Source organism: Protopterus annectens, chromosome 14.part0 (genome assembly GCF_019279795.1).
Source record: "Protopterus annectens isolate FY-2018-M chromosome 14.part0, PAN1.0, whole genome shotgun sequence".
NCBI lineage: Eukaryota > Metazoa > Chordata > Ceratodontiformes > Protopteridae > Protopterus > Protopterus annectens.
Window position 1 is genome coordinate 195293378 of NC_056748.1, and position 19400 is coordinate 195312777.

Here is a 19400-nt window from a genome sequence, read left to right on the forward strand (position 1 = left end):
AAGTTTGACCTTCCCTTAACAAAGCCAGCTTGGGATGCATCCAATGCCTGTAGTTTGCCAAAGTCCTTGTTTATTATTTCCATTATAATTTATTGTAATGGCTTTGTGTATTAGGCTTGTTAGACTTATGGCCTGTATCCTCCCCACATAATCATTCTGCAATCCCCTAACCAACCATTATGCCAAGCCCCCCTGGAAGCATTTGCCTGTGGGTTTGAGGCAGTGTACATTTCCCAGTCTATAGAGCGGTAGTTGCAGTCACCCATGAGTAGGGTGTTTAGTTGGATGGTGAGCACCTCAAGTAAGCTTAGGAAAGAATCATGAGACTCTGTGGGCATAGCAGGTGACCTGTAGATAGCCATGATATGGCAAGGGAACTTATCTCTGGTGATTTGTACCTGGATGACTTCCCTCATATCATAATGTTTAACCATCCTGGAGATATGTTTGCTGTTAACGTAGATTGAGACATTTCCACATTTTACCCCAGTCTGTGTTTTTGTTGGTCTAAATGTGTGGAAGGCACTGTAGTCTGTCAATGCCAGAGTACATTTTATGGCTTTAATTTAAGACTCTGTCAATATTCTCCAATGAGTGGAGGGCTTAAAAGGTGTGGAAATTTTGTTTAGGCTCTGAGCATTGAGCAGTGATGCCTTAAGGTTGCTTGTAGCTCTGTACTTTTGTCGTTGCCTAAAAAAGTCTCTAAGAGTGTTTTAGCCAATATCTAAAACATGGGGAGACAGGTGCAGCCTATCCTTGGCAAAGCAGTGTGTCCTTTTGACTTGGTAACAATTATTAGATCCACCTGGAGTAACACTAGAAGCTAAGCTAATTATTAAAATCAATATTTTTATGGTTGCACTGTGACATCATCCTTGGATCAATAATTTTATGTTCAGGTTTTGGCATCATTAAACACACACACACACACACACACACACACACACACACTGGTGCCCTGCTGTCTCTCCATTCATATTTGCTGATATCTATTTAATTGTGACCTGAATAAGAACATATCTGCCCAATACCAAATTATTTAAAACCCTGATCTTTAAGTTCTACAAATGTAAATTCAGTTTGTGTCAGTTAACAGCAGACCACTGATTAAGAGTATGGGCTCAAATTCTTGGTTTAATATAATGTTATCGTAAGCATTAAACAGAGAAGTACTGTACTAAAGTAAGTCTAAACACTCAGAAATAAAGTAAAATTCTTGAATGAAATCAGAGTTAAGTGCTTTCATCCTTGTAGTTAGAATTCATCAGAACTGCCATTAATCAACCATTAAGAGATATTCAGAAAGTCAAAACACCAATATCGAGTTGTTACAAGATTTTACAGAAATTGTGTTGGACAAAATTGATCTTCCAAGAAGAATTCTAGAAACAAATTCAGGGAATGGCAGACAGGGTGGTCTGTGCTCTCATCTGTGTTAACGTAGTGTTGTAGACTTGGGGAATGACCACATTCTTAAACCTCCATTTGCTGATTGCTGGATTAGATATTCCAGGTTCCTGGATGGCATGTGCATATTATAGTCTGACACTATGGACAAGTTAAATGATTTTTTTAAAACACAACTAATCAGTTTCTCCTTTCCATCATCCATCCACAATTTTTCTCATGAAGAAGTTAACATCTAAGACACTGCATTAAGAAAAAGCAGGTTAGAAAGAAAGAAAATTCTTTTTCTTTTTTTTAATTTATTTTCCCAATAGAAATTTAAAATTTTTGCAACATATACTAACCATATATCTTGCAGTTTTGACATGTCCAATATAAAGACAGAGAGCATCAAAATCAAACATAAGAATAAAACTCAAAACAAGTAACTATATACAAAATACTACAATTGTGCTGCTTGACTACATTGATAAATCAAGGAATAATATAATCTGAGTTTATATGAGTAAAAAAATTCATAACATAATAATCATCATACTGATTTTTATAAGAGGATTAGGAAAGGAAAAGCCATCGAATATATCCTTGGACCAAAGGATAGAGAAACAGAGGAAATAAACAGAAAGAGAGGTAAAGTCTAAATAGTGTAATATTCTTTAACATCCGTTATCTAATCATTGAAAATATGTTCGAAGAAGGCATTCCACAGTTTCTGAAAGTAAATGCGTTTATTAGTACTTCTAATAATAAGCTTATTGGAAGTTATATATTTAATTGCCATGGTTCTGAAGCCTTTCCAAGACAACCTAATGTGATCAAGCCAATTTCTGGTCATGTAGAGTTTAACTAAATGACAAAGTGTGATTAAGACATGTAATTTCAAGTTGGAGAGTTTAAGGTCAGTGATGTGAAGTATCGCCATTTCCAAAGAAAGGGTGGATTTGTGGTAACACATTTTGTCCAATCGCACTTTGAGAGAGCACCAGATACTGTGTGACTATCTACAGAACCACATAACATGGAGAATATCACCCCAAGGGTAGGAACAACAGGGACATCTAGGGGAAACTTTAGAGTTACATATATTTAAGACAGAAGGTGTAAAGTATGAATTATTATTAATCATAAATTGTGGATATATAAGTTTTTTAAAGGGGGACATTTTAAGGGTGGATTTAATAGCTGTTAGTTTTTGTTCTTCCGAGAAGAAAGAACATTCTATTCCAACCAGGATGATAAACTAATTTTCTCTAACTAGTATCTTCATTATGATAGTAACCACTATTCTTCAAAAAAAAAAATAAGGCAGGGAATTCAGTAAGGCTACCACTAAATTTTTTACTGTGTGTGCATCGCTATATGGGCATGAACAGTATTAGCTTCAGTAAACCCCACTTAGCAAAGTGCAAGCAAACGCAAACAGGGAAACTTACGTGCAATGCAAATTTTGGCTGAATTTCATGCAAATTAGCCTGGTGGAGTAATTCAACAAGCTGAAAGGCATCTGTGTAGACTCCGTGTCTGTGTCAGTAGTGTATGCCGAAATTTTCCATGTACAGGAGTCTACACTAAAAGAATATGATGTAAAAGTCCACAAATATGGACATCAGTTCCCTGAAAAGGTAAGATCACATAAATTAATGTGCAAAACATAATTGTGGATGTCTGAAAATGGTATGGATTATGTGAAATTAGTGTTTTGTTTAATAATTTTCACATGTTTATGCTATATGTCACATTGTGCAAACATGCTTTAACATAAAAATAAAAAAAAAATTGTAAAATAACACTTGTACATCAGAGAAATGTACTCTAAGACCTTGCATTGGGTCTTTACAATGGTGCATTTGTGCAGTTACCTAGCTTACACGGTTATGAACTGTGTAGTTTCCAGGCTGTCAACACAAATATTATGCAAATGATGAGCAAATGGCTTGGAGTTGGTGAATCACTAAAAGGAGCAGCCTTTAGGCTCCTACATGGTTGTTATATTCCCTCTGGATGTGGATGATATCAGGGGGGGTATGTCATGTATTTTTCTTCATGCTCAGTGCGTGTATTTGCACAGCATGATGCTTGCTGCAAATGGTTTGGGCATAGCGTAGTGTGTTCTCACTAGCAGACCACCCCCATCACAGTTATGACATAGCCATCTATGAATAGAAACCAGATATATTCAATTAATAATATATAATTATGTATAAGCTATGCTGCATTTTGCTGTGCATAGTGCTATGTCACACAATAAAGTAGGACCTGTAAAATCGTATCAATTACATCCTAACCAGGTGAACTGTATCATAATTAGTCAATCCCACATGGTGCACCTACACCACAACAGTATAAAATGTGCATGCACCCTGCATTCTGATTTTCCCCAATACTCTGAATCATTTGAGTAGAGACTTGGAAATTTTAAGTGAGATAATGCTAGGGGCTGCTGCAGCTATTCTACATCAGTATGTGCTAGATGCTGACGTAAGTGCTACTGGTGCTGCTGACAATAGACCAAGGCAGAGGAGGAAAAGAGTGTTCAGGCCCAGGGTAACCTTCCAAGGGATACATGAGCTGGAGATTGTAGAGCACTACTGGGTGGACAGGGACATACTACAAGAACTCACTCAGCTCTGCCACCCTCAACTCAGAGCCAGAGGTAACAGAGGGGAACCCATCCCAGTAAAAACAAAGTTATGTGTAGCCCTTAGGATACTAGCTACAGGCACTTTTCAAAGGCCATCTGGGGAGATGATGGGGGTGTCACAGGCATCAGCATCCAGGATACTCCACCAATTCCTGGATACTATGCTCCCACATGCCAGTGAGCACATATATTTTTCCCTTTCCCCTGAGGTGAGGACCAGCAATATGCAACACTTCTACCATGTAGCACAATACCCTGAAGTACTAGGTGCCATAGATTCCACTCATGTACACATCAAGGCACCACCTGGTGAGCAGGGTAGACTCTATGTTAACCACAAGGGGTACCACTCCAAAAACTGCCAAGTCATTTGCAATGCCCAGGGGATTATCATGAATGTGTCTGCTGGCAACCCTGGCAGCTATCACAACTCCCATATCTAGCACACATCACAACTGTACCAGATGCTTGCTAGGGGGGACATCCGATGGGACCATTTATTTGGAGATGCTGGATATGCTCTGGAACTGTGGATAATGACACCCATCAGAAATGCACACACACCCACAGACAAATGCCATAATGAGGCATATGCACAAACTAAGAACATCATAGGCATATGTTTGGGCTTTGGAAGTCATGCATCCAGTTCCTCGATATATCTGGTGGAGCCCTGCAGTACACTCAGCCACATGTGCACAGATATTCACAGCATGTGCTATGCTACACAGTCTGATCCTGCGGAAATAGCTGCAGCAGGATTAGAAAGGGAAGGAATACACAGCCCCCCACCAGTGCCTAGTTCTCCAAAGCCACAGTCGCAGGAGGACTCAGAGAAAGAGGATCCCCTGGTGCTGTCCCTGAAGTTAGATATAGGCATGCTTAGTACACCCTGGCTTTGGTTAAGATTTCCCTGCATTCAGGGTCTTTGTGACTGTCTCAAAGAAGTCCACCAGGTTTAACAGGCATGATCTCCCTTTGTCAAATCCAAACTGAGTAGGAACAAGTGTTTGGAGATTACCTATATATTTGTTGATAAAGTCCATAATGAATCACTCTACAGCCTTGCAGATAAGGCTAGTCAGGCTAATAGGTCTATAGTTCCAGGCATCAGTGGATGCAAATATGACATCTTGTGAAGTCCTCCAAACCAAACTATAAGTCCACATTAGCTTTCTCAACAGTGCACAGCCACAAGGCATTCTATAGTTACATCCATAACTTAAAAGGAAAGGCTCAAATCTGTGCTAAAGTGGTAGTTAATAATACCACATTTACTGAGCCTGTGGACATAGCTAGCCTGTTGGCTGACAGGTTCTGTGAAAGCTTCACTCCCCTGTCCCCGCCATATGTACCCCATGATATTCCTACCACCTGTCCCCTACTTTGTATCTCTAAAGAGTAGGTCATAAATGCCCTCTCTAAGGCCAAAAACACAGCATCTATGGGACCTGATAACATCCTAGGCTGCATCCTACAAGGACTCCAACATGAAATAGCAACACCCTTGGGTACTCTTTTCAATCATAGTCTAAGTACCAACATTGTATCAGCTGAACGGACAACAGTCACTGTTATTCCCTTGCACAAAGGTGGTGCATCCACTGACCCCGGGAACTATAGACCTATTAGTCTAACTAGCCTTATCTGCAAGGCCATGGTGTGAATCATCATGGACTTTATCAACAAAGATATAGGTAAGCTCCAAACACTTGCCTACTCAGTTTGGATTTGTGAAAGGGTGAGAAAGCCTGTGAAAGATTGTGGACTTCTTTGAGACAGTCACCAAGGCCCTGGATGAGGGGAAACATGTGCATACAACCTACCTAATCTTACCTAAGTAATTTGATACCATCCCTCACTCAGGCATCATTGACAAACTCACCCAGCTAGGAGTCAACCCTTATATTGTTAGATAGGTCACTAACTGGATTACTGATAGAACCCATATAGTCAAAATAGGAGAATACACCTCCAACAGCAGAGCTGTAACCAGTGGTGTTGCACAGGGATTTATCCTGGGACTGCTACTGTTTGGAACATAGTTCTTCAAAGTATAAATTTAAACTAAAGGTCTGTGGCTGACAAAGTTTGCTGATGCTTGCAAACTGCGAGCAGTCATAGAATCTCCAAAGAATGTCAACATCCTACAAGAGGGTCTTACACACGCAAATGATTGATGCCAAAATCATGACCTCAATGCAAAAAAACTTGTATTATGCCTACTCAGTTTGGATTTGTCAAAGGGAGAGAATGCTTGTGAAAGATTGTGGACTTCTTTGAGACAGTCACCAAGGCCCTGGATGAGGGGAAATCTGTGCATACAACCTACCTAATCTTACCCAAGTAATTTGACACCATCCCCCACTCAGGCATTTTTAAAACTACAGTCCACTCTGCTACAGGCCCCATTAGGAGCTCAGTGTCTCTCCAGTAAGTGTTTTACAACTGTAAATGCCTATTTATGTTGAATTGTGTTAGATATTTTACAAATGTATATGTTTATGTTGAATTGTGTTAGACATCTAATATGATTTATGCTTTATTATTGGAAGTTACTATGGCATGCTAGCATTTTGTCTGCACCAAGTTGTTTTTAGTATAATAGTATGGTCTATTTGCATAGCTGCACCTTGTTCACTAATGTTATTCATGTAAATGTGTTGTGTGTAGACAGCTCATACTGGTGTCTACTTATTTCTGTATAATTGTGCTGTTACTGGTGGATAGAATCACATTAGAGACCCAGGACAGAGTGCTGCTTGCTATATTTTTATCTGTGACTGCATAACTCTGTGATGAGGTTTCTTCTAACAGATGTTTTTCCAGTTGGCTCAGTATCTGCATATACTAGTAGTTACAGTAGTTATTTGCTCAGTTTGTTTTTTGTTGTTGTTGTATCTTTCATCTTTTCCCGGTTAGGGGTTGCCACAGTGGAACTCCGGTCTGCTAATGATTGGCAGTAGATTTTTACATACCGAGTTGCCAGCCCTGACGCACAACCTTCAACGAAGGTACGCCCATTCACGCATGTCTCCACACAGAAGACGCTTTAGCTGAGATTGTTTTTTGTAATCTTTATAATATATCTTTATCATCTCAAAGTGCTTACTCCTCTCTGTACTCTTCTTTTCTAGACCTAACACCACTCTTAAGTATTCAACTGCGGTACCACCTTTGTCATTCTTATAAGAAAAGCGCAGTCCATGTCTGAACTGTCTGCAAACAGCTACAGTTAACTTTGAGTATGTGTCTACCTGTTTGAGCCAATATTCATTTTCCCCTGGAGAGCACTGTGCTTTGGCTTGTAAGAGCCCCCTCCCCCCACACACACACACTCATCTTCCACTTTCTCTCTTATTCCCTTCTGTTAGCAAATAGTATCCATAACTGATCAATACTGTGTGTTTGTTAATTTAAACTGAGACCATAGTAGCCTACTGATACAAGATTATCCTGTTTTTCCACCTGAGAAATGGTTAAGAAATGACTTACAGTTTCAGAGCAGTCCTTGGTCAATTCTGATTGTTTCTTAAACACAAACTTGTCTTTGCTTTGGCTCATTAGCATCAGGACAAAAGAACTGCCTGCTCACACCCTTGTTCTCCCCCTTCCCTGTTTATTACCTTAAGTCAATCCCAAAGTTAATAAATATTACCTGTGGCAGGCACCATTTTTAAAACTACAACCACCCTTTGTCACTATCATATGTTCATTTATCAGTTTACTCTGTTACCTGATTGTTTCCAGCCCCCTCATAAGAGCGACTAACAGGGTCTCTACCCACTTCGCTCCCCACCCTGCCCCCTATTCCTTCCCGCCCCCAGTGGTCCCACCTTTATTGCACTCACAAACCCCTCCCATCTTTCCAATAGCCAACCACAGCGCTAACCCAACACTACCTCCTCCATTTTCCCACTACTATCACACCTCCTCAACTAACATGTACAAGCATACCTTACCTATGTTCACTGCATGCACTCTCCTTGCATATCTTACATCCTACCAAAGCTCCATCATTCCCCCACTCAACCACTACCACTGTACTACTACTCACACCACCACTCATGTCTCACTCTCACTCAGCTCCCCTCCCACCAACTCAAGAACCATCCCTATGCACCCCCCACGCATATTCTACCAACTATATTACTCAAACATAAAGCATCCCTAAACCTTAACATAGTAATCCTTCCACCATACCTATTACCCACAGAGCACAATCATAAAGTTTCCCTAATAAACAAACACATTCAAAAACTGAGAAAACTAATAACCTCATGCATATCAAAACTAGCCCTAAGTGGAGATATCCACCCCAACCCTGGCCCTCCCATCTCCAGCCGCAATCCTCATAATCAGACTAGAAACCACAACTTTTCCCATATCACAGCCAATAGAAAGCCAAGTGACTTCCTTCTACTAAGCCTAAATATTAGAAGTATATCCAACAAAGTCCATGAACTCCATGCCACCATAGACTTGCACTCCCCAGATATAGTCATCCTTACAGAAACCTGGCTAAAACCTCACATTACCAGTGAGCAAATACTCCCTACAGGTTATGGCATACTAAGAGTAGACCGGCTAAACAAGAAAGGAGGCGGTGTAGCTATAATATTTAAACAGCATCTAAACATCCAGATCTTAAAATCATCAGCTCCACAAATAGGTAATGAATAAATGATATATACCAACCTCAAAATAAACCAAAGCAAAACCATCAACATAATTGGATACTACTTCCCACCTGGCCAAAACATCCCTCCACTAGAAAACCTCCTCAGCTGGTCTACCCACCATCTCCCCCAAGAAACTATAATTTTAGGTGATTTCAATATTGACTGGCAATCCTGTTCTGGCAACAATCCAAGCCATCATATAAACCTTCATGGCTTCACCCAACTAGTTCAGTCACCAACCAGGATAAATAAAAACTCCAGCAAGCACACTACCCTGGATTGGATACTAGTCAGTAAGAGCCCCCAGTCGTATATAACAGGCTGCTTATTAGATAGCCTCAGTGATCACTCCCCAACATTCCTACTCAAAAAATACCTATACCAAGCTAAACCTGTCATATACTGTCAAATATGTAAAAAACGAAACTTTAACCCACTCACATTCATCTCATCCCTCAAAGAATGTAACTGGCATCCTTATATTATTGTTATATTACCTGTTTTCTTTGTTTTTCTGAGCTTAATTTGTTGACTGCACTTTTTAGCTAAAGGTTTGCTTATAAGTTAACAAACAGGCTAATACACTCAAGTGTACTAGCTTTTGATAGCATTTAGTCGAATAACCAAGCATTTACTGTATTTTCTGTCTGTGTGTGTAAAAAAAAAACTAAAAAAAAAAAAAAATACTTCTGCTTTCCTAACTTTCCTAGCTAGTTGTTCCAGTGATCAGAATTGCTGATCCCTGGACTTTGTATTTGGTTCCTGTGTTCCTCCATTTTCTTGTGTGGCCAGAGGGAAGTTTCTTTACTCACCAGTGAGAGTGGGGAGTATTGAGCTGCCTGTTTGTCCTCAGAGGAGTGGTTAGAGACAGCAACTAGTAATTCATTGGCCATTTTGGGTCATTTCCTGTTTTTTCCAGCCCCCTGCTATAAAGCACGCTTTAGCGCGGAGTTGCTACAGGAGCACACAAGAGCAGCGGTGGTTAATCAAGGTTAAACTATTCGGGCTACCTAAAGTCCACTCTTCAAATTTTCTCTTAAAACAGCCTTCCCTGAACTGTAGTACTGATCTAACCAGCGTATTCTATATCTAAAAAGCTCAGCTCTACTTGATTCCTAAGTAGAATATTCTCTATCTGTAAAGCCTAGCACTTGCTCCTAAAGTACTTTTTTACTTGATATAGCACTTTTATTATACATAGTACCCCACCAGCCAAAAACCCCATTCGATCACCCACACCCCCCGGAGTCTTTTAAAGTCCTTGTCTATCCCTTCTAGCATGTCGAGGGATCAGTTGCTAGTGTCCTCTCCTGCTCAGCTGGTGAATCTGGGAATATTGAGGCAATGTTACAATTGTCTCATGTACACGGACAACCCTCTCCTTCTCCCACAAAACACAAATACATGCGAGAGATGCAACTATATAGCCAAACTGGAGGCTGAGCTCTCTCAACATAGGACTGGTAAGACCAAACAGGAGGAGAAGGTAACCACACACACCACAAACCCAGTCTCACATAGTACTATCACAACTTCAAATCATACACATAAATACACAAAGACATATTCGGAGGCTCTGATCAAAAATCTACCAAAACAGCAGAGGCCACCAAAGCAGACACCCAAACAACTGCCACCTCAGGACACAACACATGCAACACATAGACCACATAGTCAGTGTGCCAAACAATCACAGCCCTTAAGGTCAAACACAATTCCAGACACACTCGTCATTGGTGACTCCATAGTCAGGCACACTGACGTCCCGCTCACCAGATTGAACAAGGAAAAGGTCACAGTAAGCTGCCTGTCGGGCGCCAGAATCCGCCACATAACGCAAGCACTCAGGTCTCTCAACAGCAGGTACAAGTACGACTCTGTCATTGTCCACGCTGGTGTGAATGACCTGAGACGTACCTCCTTGGACTACATGAAAAGAGACATAGAGGAGCTCTCTGATTATGTAGCCCAGGCAGGTATGACCCTGACCTTGAGCAGTATCCTACCTTCACCAAGAATGATGCCACAATACAGAGACAAGATGATCAGCTTTAATAATTGGCTTAAACTCTGGTGTCATTCAAAGGGGTTCCAATATCTGTCTGCCTGGGATGACATGCGGGACAAGCCACGCTGCTTCGCAAGGGACGGCTTGCACCTGTCACCCCTGGGCTTCAGGATATTGGCAAAGGCTCTTGCCACCCCCATAGTGCCTTTTTTAGGCAAGGCTCAAATTCTAAACCTACCACCCTAGAACACAAAAAAGGAAAAATACTAAGGGTAATGCTGCTCAATGCCAGAAGTCTCAACCTCAAGATGCATGCACTCGAGGCCCTTCTCAGTATGGAGAACATCGATGTCTGTGCTGTGACTGAAATCTGGTTCAAGGCTCCCGAGAGCACCCCGGCACTATCAGGCTTTACCTCTTATCATGCGTTCCGGCCCCAAAATCCAGACAACACCAAGAAAGGAGGGGGGGTGTCTATATTCATCAAGAACACCCACACCTCAAGGTTGGTGGCAACGCACAATGCATCGGAGACCATCCAGGTGCAACTAACCATAGGCAAGACTGCTCTGCAATTTGTAGCATGTTACAGGCCACCGTCTCAATCTCAGGAACCTCACATAGCTTTCCTGAAAACACTTGAGGGAATAAATGTATCTCCAAACACCATCATACTAGGTGATTTCAACTACCCGAATATAGACTGAGATCACTACTCTAGCCCCAACAATCTAGCCCAAAGGTTCCTAGAGTTCATAAACTCAAATGCCATGGAACAACTAGTCACCATTCCCACAAGAGGAGATAACATACTAGATCTCATCATCACGAACATGGGGTCACAATGTTCAAAACCAGAAGTATACCCTTCACTGGTGAGATCAGACCATAAACTAATCTCACTGGAAGTCCACATCCCGCCCCCACCTGAGATAAAAAGACCACAGTGAAGAACTTCTCAAAAGCCGACTTCACACTTCTAAAGGCTAGTGTGGTCTCTTTTATGGCCCCCGAGACTGCGGAAACCATTACTCAAGCCGCTGAATCACTTACAAATGCCTTCTACCAGCACCTACAGGACTGCATGGATCAGGCAATCCCAAACAAAACAAAGACCCTTTGTACCAAAGGCAAGCGTCCAGTTTGGTGGACCCCAGCCATAAACAAGCTCTACAACAAAAGGAGGAAGCTACTACAAGATAGAGCAAAATCCTTAAAAGGGAAAACACCCTTGATCATTATAAGTAAAAAATTAAGATCTCTCATAAAATCATTCAAGGCAAATTTTGAGAGAAAAGTCGCCAAGGACTCAAAGGACAATCATAAGGCCTTCTTTAGCTATGTTAGAAACCTGGGAGGAAACTCCCAGATATGCTCAGAATTAGTTCAAAATTATGTAAAAATTACTGATCCTACGGACATTGCCAACATACTGGCTGACAGGTTCAGTGCAAACCCCCCCCCCAAAAGGTGAGATATCTATACCAGAGAATTATAGCTCCCCAAACATCTCAAATGCTCAGGTGAGTACTGCTCTCTCTAAGGCAAAAAACACAGCATCCATGGGACCAGATGGTGTCCCCGGATGTGTGCTCCACGAACTCAAAGAGGAATTAAACCCGCAGTTAGGGCAGCTGTTTAATCTTAGCCTCACCTCAGGATACGTGCCTAAGGAGTGGCGTACGGCAACTGTGGTCCCACTTAACAAAGGAGGTGCCTCCACCGACCCGGGAAATTACCGTCCCTCAGCTTGACAAGCTTGATCTGCAAAGCTATGGAGAGGATCATAATGGAACTCATAAATAAAGACATAGGAGACTTGCAGACTATGGATCCGACCCAGTTTGGCTTTGTCAAGGGCAGATCATGCCTTTTAAACCTGGTGGACTTTTTCGAAACAGTCACCAAGGCCATTGATGAGGGAAAGGCAGTCCACACAGCCTACCTTGACCTGGCAAAGGCTTTCGACACAATACCCCACTCAGGTATCATTGAAAAACTCATCAGTTTAAATGTAAACCCATACATCACAAGATGGGTTGCAAATTGGCTAAGTGACAGAACCCACAGGGTCAGAGTCGCTGGCACCATGTCAGACTCAAAGCCTGTCACAAGTGGTGTCCCACAGGGCTCAGTCCTGGGCCCTCTCCTGTTCGGCATCTACTTTTCAGAAGTACAAGCAAACACAGGAGGATTATGGCTGACAAAATTTGCAGATGACTGCAAACTGGGCGCCATAGTTGAGAAGACATCTGACACAGATATCCTTCAGAAGGGTCTTATAGAAATGGAAAACTGGTGCCAGAACCATGGCCTAAAGTTAAACGCCAAAAATGCATAGTCATACCCTTCGGGAAAAACAAGGTTACCCCTAGCTACCATATAGGCGGCAACCCACTAAGCACAGAAGAGGTTATCAGGATCTGGGTACCCAGGTTGACAGTAACCTTTCATTTGATACTCACGTTGCCAAAGTAGTTAGGAAGACCTTCTACATTGCCCACCTGATCATGAAGGGATTCGCATCTAGATCAAGGGAAGTCATCGTCCCCCTGTACTCATCACTCATCAGGCCAATGATTGAGTACAATGCCCCATTCGGAATGTATCTGACACGACACCTGCAGCAACTGGAAAGGCCCCAAAAGTTCCTCACCAAAAGGATAAAGGGTCTCAAAAATATGTCCTATGCTGCCCGACTGAAGGAACTTCAGCTCTACTCAGTTGCTTACCGTCTGCTCAGAGGTGACCTGTGCCTGACATACAAGGCCATGTCCAACCCAGAATTGATGAACATGCTTCACCTCAAAAAATCTACAAGGGCGGGAGACTTAAACCTTGACACGGTTATTAATAGGACCTGCTGGAGGGACAGATTCATCACCCAGAGACTCCCTATGCTGTGGAACAAAATCCCGGTACATGTGAGGCAGAGCACCTCGCTGGCTTTATTCAAGAGAATTCTTGACCAATGGATGAGAGATCGTAGATATACCCCAGGGATTATATCAGTGTCACTGCTCGACAGAGACACAGCAAAATAATGGGCATAGTATCCTCCAAACTAAAGGGGTGGCGAAAGCCACAAAACTCTGGCTAGGCTTATAAATGCCCTTGGGCAGATAGCCTAGTATGAACCTATGAACCTATGAACCTATAAAGTACCTCAGTCTTGATGACGCAGTTGAAATTTTTAATACTACTTTCCTGAGCATCCTTAATTACCATGCCCCCATAAGACTTTCCAGAACAAAAGCACAACCCTCCCCATGGCTACAGAAAACCACTAAGTCAGAAATGAAAAACAGGGATAAAATCTGGGAGCACTGGCGCAAAACCAAAACTCCCTCAAATAGACAGAAATTCCTAGAACTACGCAATAGAGTTAAAAAGCTAATAAAACAAGACCAATTCCAATAGTACCAGTCTTCCCTAGACTCCTTCCAACACAGCTCCAGACAATTCTGGTCCACCATAAACTCCACCCTCCACCCAGGTAAAGTCAGTACCCCTCCTCCTAACATCCCTCACTCTTCCAAAAATATTGCTACCTCATTCAACACACACTTCACACAAACCATACTATCACTAGCTAAACAACACAACCCCCTCCCCTTCAACCCACACCTTTAAACCAGTAATCTCCCCACTGCCTTCTCTTCTTCTCCTTTACCTACCTCCAACATAAAAAAACTTAACTAAACTTAACTAAACTGTGGAAAGTATCACATATAATTCCCCTCCACAAATGCGGCCCCTCCACAGAACTAACCATTTACCGCCCCATATCTATTCTCTATCCACTCTCCAAAAATACTAGAGGGATGCATACATTCTCAGGTCTCAGACTACCTCCTTACTAACAACCACCTTTCCAATACTCAGCATGGTTTCCGACCAAACCATAGCACCACCACTGCCTTACTCTCCTTTACTAACACTATCCTTCAGCATAAAAACAACGGCTATCTCTCCTCTGCTACTTTCCTAGACCTATCTAAAGCATTTGACATGGTCCCACACAAACAACTCATCTCTGTCCTCAATAACCTATCCTTCTCTCAATCAGTCACTGACTGGTTTTAGAGCTACCTGTCTGACTGCCAACAATCCGTTGTATGGCAGAATGGCATATCTCCCCAACTACCTGTCTCCATAGGGGTTCCCCAAGGATCCATCCTTGGACCCCTATTCTTCTCTGCTTTCACCAATAATCTAGCCTCTGCCACCAAACATGGCACACTCATACAATACGCAGATGACTCACCCATCATCTGCTCAGCCCAGTCCCTACCCAAACTGCAAAATGTCACACAGGAAGACTTTTCCTCTGTTGAAACTTGGCTATCCAATGCCCAATTAATACTCAACCCAAACAAAACTAAACTACTCATCTTCCAACCCACCAAACATATTCAAAACAACTCTCACTTTGACATCACAGCAAAAGACAACACCACTATATACCCAACTGAACACACCAAATTGCTAGGAATGGAAATAGACAATAAACTAAAATCTGACATTCACATATCCATGACCATAAAAAAGTCCACAAAAAACTAGGAGCGTTATACAGAAATAAGCAACTTCTCACCAAAGCAGCAAAGATTTCAATAGCAAATTCCCACCTTATCTCCACCCTATGTTATGCCTCTTCAATATATAACAACATAAGGCAATGCAATCTAAACAAGCTAGAGACCTGCTACAACAAAATCGCCAAATTTGCCACAGGGGCATCCTACCGTAGTCACCACTGTCTCTCACTTCCTGAAGTGGGCTGGCTTGAATTCTCTCACATCTTTCAATGGTATCAACTATCACTCATCCACAAACTAGTAAACCATCCACTAAATATCCCATCCCTACAGAATCTACTCCAACCCTATCGCACCACCAGACCACTAAGATCCAGCAACAGAAATCACTTGCAGATCACTAAAGCCAATATCTCTGCTGGTAAAGCACTATTCTCTTGCACCATAGCCAAATTATGGAACTCCCTCCCACCCACAATTACCTCCATACCATCATGCACCCACTTCAAAACTTTACTAAAAGCGCACCTAAAAACATGCTGGCTATGCCCTTGCAACTCCCACTCTAATATCACCCACCCCATCCAACCACTACCTTTCTTTCCACCCCACTAACTATCTCGATTATAGCAAGCTCAGATGCTCATAAGCCTAGCACTTATTATACAGCAGGAGCTTCTTATTGTAACATTTGTTAATGTCTGTTATGTACTTCGCAGATAAAGATTCTAGTTGTCTACCAATGTACTATGTTCTTCATCTGTAAATATGTTTGTAATTAATTGCTATGTTAAATTGTTAATTGCTATGTAATCCAATGTAACTACTGTCTGTTTATTTTAACTGTGGAGCTTTTCTCCCCGGGCCTCCGCTGAAAATGGACCTACGTTCAGTCGGACAATGCCGGTCAACAAATGTAAATAAATAAATCACCCCTCTCAGTACATGCAATGTTAACTACCACATAACTACCACATCAATAACAAAACCCTAAATATGCACTCACTGGTGAGAGATTTGGGCACACAGGTTGACAGTAACCTTACCTTTGATCATCATATCTCCACAATGATAAGAAGGCCATTCTATATTGTTCATGTCATAAGTAAGGCCATTGCATCCAGAAAATAAAAGAAATTATAACCTCTCTGTACTCTCCCCTCATCATTCAATAATGGAATATAACAGCCCTTTTGGCATGCACCTTTATAAGTACCTGCAGCAATTGGAGAGACCATAAAGGTTCCTCACAAGGATAATTCAAGGTTTTCAACATCCGTCCTATGTGGATCATCTAAAATCATTGCCACTTTATTCTGTTTCATACAGACTACTCAGAGGCAATCTATGGTTTGCATATAAGGCAATTTTTGACCATGCTTTATTGGAGATGCTACATATCCTCCAATCAAATGGTACATGTGTTACTCCCTCTAAAGACATTATCCTGGTATGTGACAGTAATAAAACCTGCTGGAGGTTCAGATTTGTCTCCCAGAGGTTACCACACCTTTGGAATATGGACTCCCACTTCATGTCAAGCAGAGCACCTCACCGTTCCTCTTCAAGAGCAATGTGAACGATTGGATGGGTAACCATAAATTCAGCCCGGGATTCCACCTGTGTCCCTCAGACTGGGGCAATTGGTGCTGATCATGGAAATAAGGGCAGAACTTGGCTAGGCTTGTAAGGGCCCTAGGGCCATTAGCCTAGTAACTTCCTATGATATGACTCAGTCATAGTCCACGTGGGAGTACATGACCTGTGACATACCTCCCTAGACTATACTTAGAGATGCTTATGAGTTCTCAGAAGATGTCTGTGCGGTCACTGACACATGACTTAAAGCCATGAAGAGCACACTGACAATGCAAGGTTATTACGCCTTCCACACATGTAGACCAGCTAATTCACAGGTAGGGAATAAAGGTGGAGGTGTCTCTATGTACATCAAAACTAAAGGCGGGTCAAACAGAACAATGCACTTGAGCTGCTCCAGGTTCAATTCACAATAGGCAAAATCCACTATTACTTCTATGCAAGCTATAGACCCCCTCTATGACCCAGAATACTCATACCATGTGTGTAAACTTATTAGAAATACTAACCATCCAACCCAATACCAAATTCATGGGTGACTTTCATTATACTACTATTACCTGGCAATCCTATACGACAAAAGTCATATAGGCACAAAGATTCCTGGCTTTTGTAAACATGAACTCCCTGGACCAGATAGCCAATACACCAACCAGGGGTGCAGCCATACTGGACCTGGTCCTTACCAATATGGGAGAGTCATGCACAACTCCATACCATAATGCCTTCCCTAGTAAGGTTAGAACACAAATTCATCTCCTTTGAAGCAAAAGTAAAATATGGACCCTCAGCTAGACATGGAATATTCAGGAACTACTCTAAAGCTAACTTCCAGTTATTAAGTGATAAACTGGCTAAATCCCAAGTCCCCATAAACACTGAGAACACTGCGGTCTATGCAGAAGTATTCACAGAAACCCTGTATGAGCATGTTAATCGCTGCAGAGAGGCTGCCGTACTCACCAGTGAGAAGTACACAACTTACTCAGAATCAAGCCACCCTGGTGGAATCAAGAGAATCAGAAGGGTATATAACAGAAGGAAGAAACGCATGGCAAAACTTAGGAGGTTCAGCACACAGCAAGATAAAAGCACTCTCATCAAAGTAAAAAAAAAAAAAATCAGAGGACAAATGAAGTCTACCAAAGCCAGATCTGAGATAAGGTTGGGCTCCCAGGCCAAGGACAGCCAGAAAGCATTCTTTAGCTATGTCTGCAAACTCAAAGGCAAGACACAATTGTGTGCACATCTCATTGTCAATGGAACCACCTATAATGAAGCAGAGGATAGCGCAAACCTCCTGGTTGATAAATTGAGCCCCAACTTTACCCTGCTCTCCCCCTCAATCTTCCCTCAGGAAATACCATCAAATACAAGTACCCCTACTATCACTAGGGAACAGGTCCTTAACGCTGTCTCTAAGATCAAGTACACTGCATCAACGGACTCAGACAATATTGTAGCATGCCTTCTAAATAGCATACAATATTACCTTTCAGGGCCTCTGGAATTGCTATTTCACTGTAGCCACCAAACAGGTTACATGCCTCATGAATAGAGAACAGCCAACAGTCATCCCTCTGCACAAAGATGAGCCATAAACAGACCCTGGAGACTACAGACCCAGAAGTCTCACTAGTTTGATATGTAAAGCCATGAAAGAAAATTACCATGAAAATGATCAATAGAGATGTAGTACACCTTCAGACACTAGACCAAACCCAGTTTGGTTTCGTCAAGGGCAGATCATGCCTACCCAACCTGGTGGACCTATTTGAGAAGATAACCAAGGCAATGGATGAGGGAAAAATGGAAAAATGGTTCACACTACCTATCATGGCCTGGCAAGCCATGTGACACTGTACCTCCATCAGGCATTGTTGACAAACTCAAAAGGTTAGGTACAAACTAGTACGTCAGACAGTTGCTAACCAAGTGGCTCACAGACATGACCAGGAAGTTAGCTTTGGGAAGTCCACCTCTACAAACAGGCCAGTCACAAGTGGACTCCCTCACAAATCACTCCTCGGACATCTTCTTTTAGGCATTTACTTCCCTGAAGTCAAGACCACAGTCAGTGGTCTCTGGCTGACTAAGTTTGCAGATGATTGCAAATTAGGAGCTGCCATTGAATCCCATACTGACACAATTGTTCCCCAGGAGGGGTTGACACAGACATACAACTGGTGTCAGAGCCATGAAGTAACACTAAATGCCAAGAAATGCACAATGCTATGCTTTGGGATGTTGTCCACCCCTGGCAACTATCATATTGACAGCACACCTCTAACAGTTGATCTAATTGTCAAGGACTTAGGGACACACATAGATAGTAATCTAGCCTTTGACTGTCACATGCCTACAGTATTGGGGAAATCTTTCTATGTTGTGCAACTTATAAACAAAGATATGGCATGTAAGTCCAAGGAAGTCATTGTTCTACTGTATTCAGCATTCATCCAACCTATCATTAAGTGCAATGCCACCTTTGTTATGTACCTAACCAAGCATGCCTGACAACT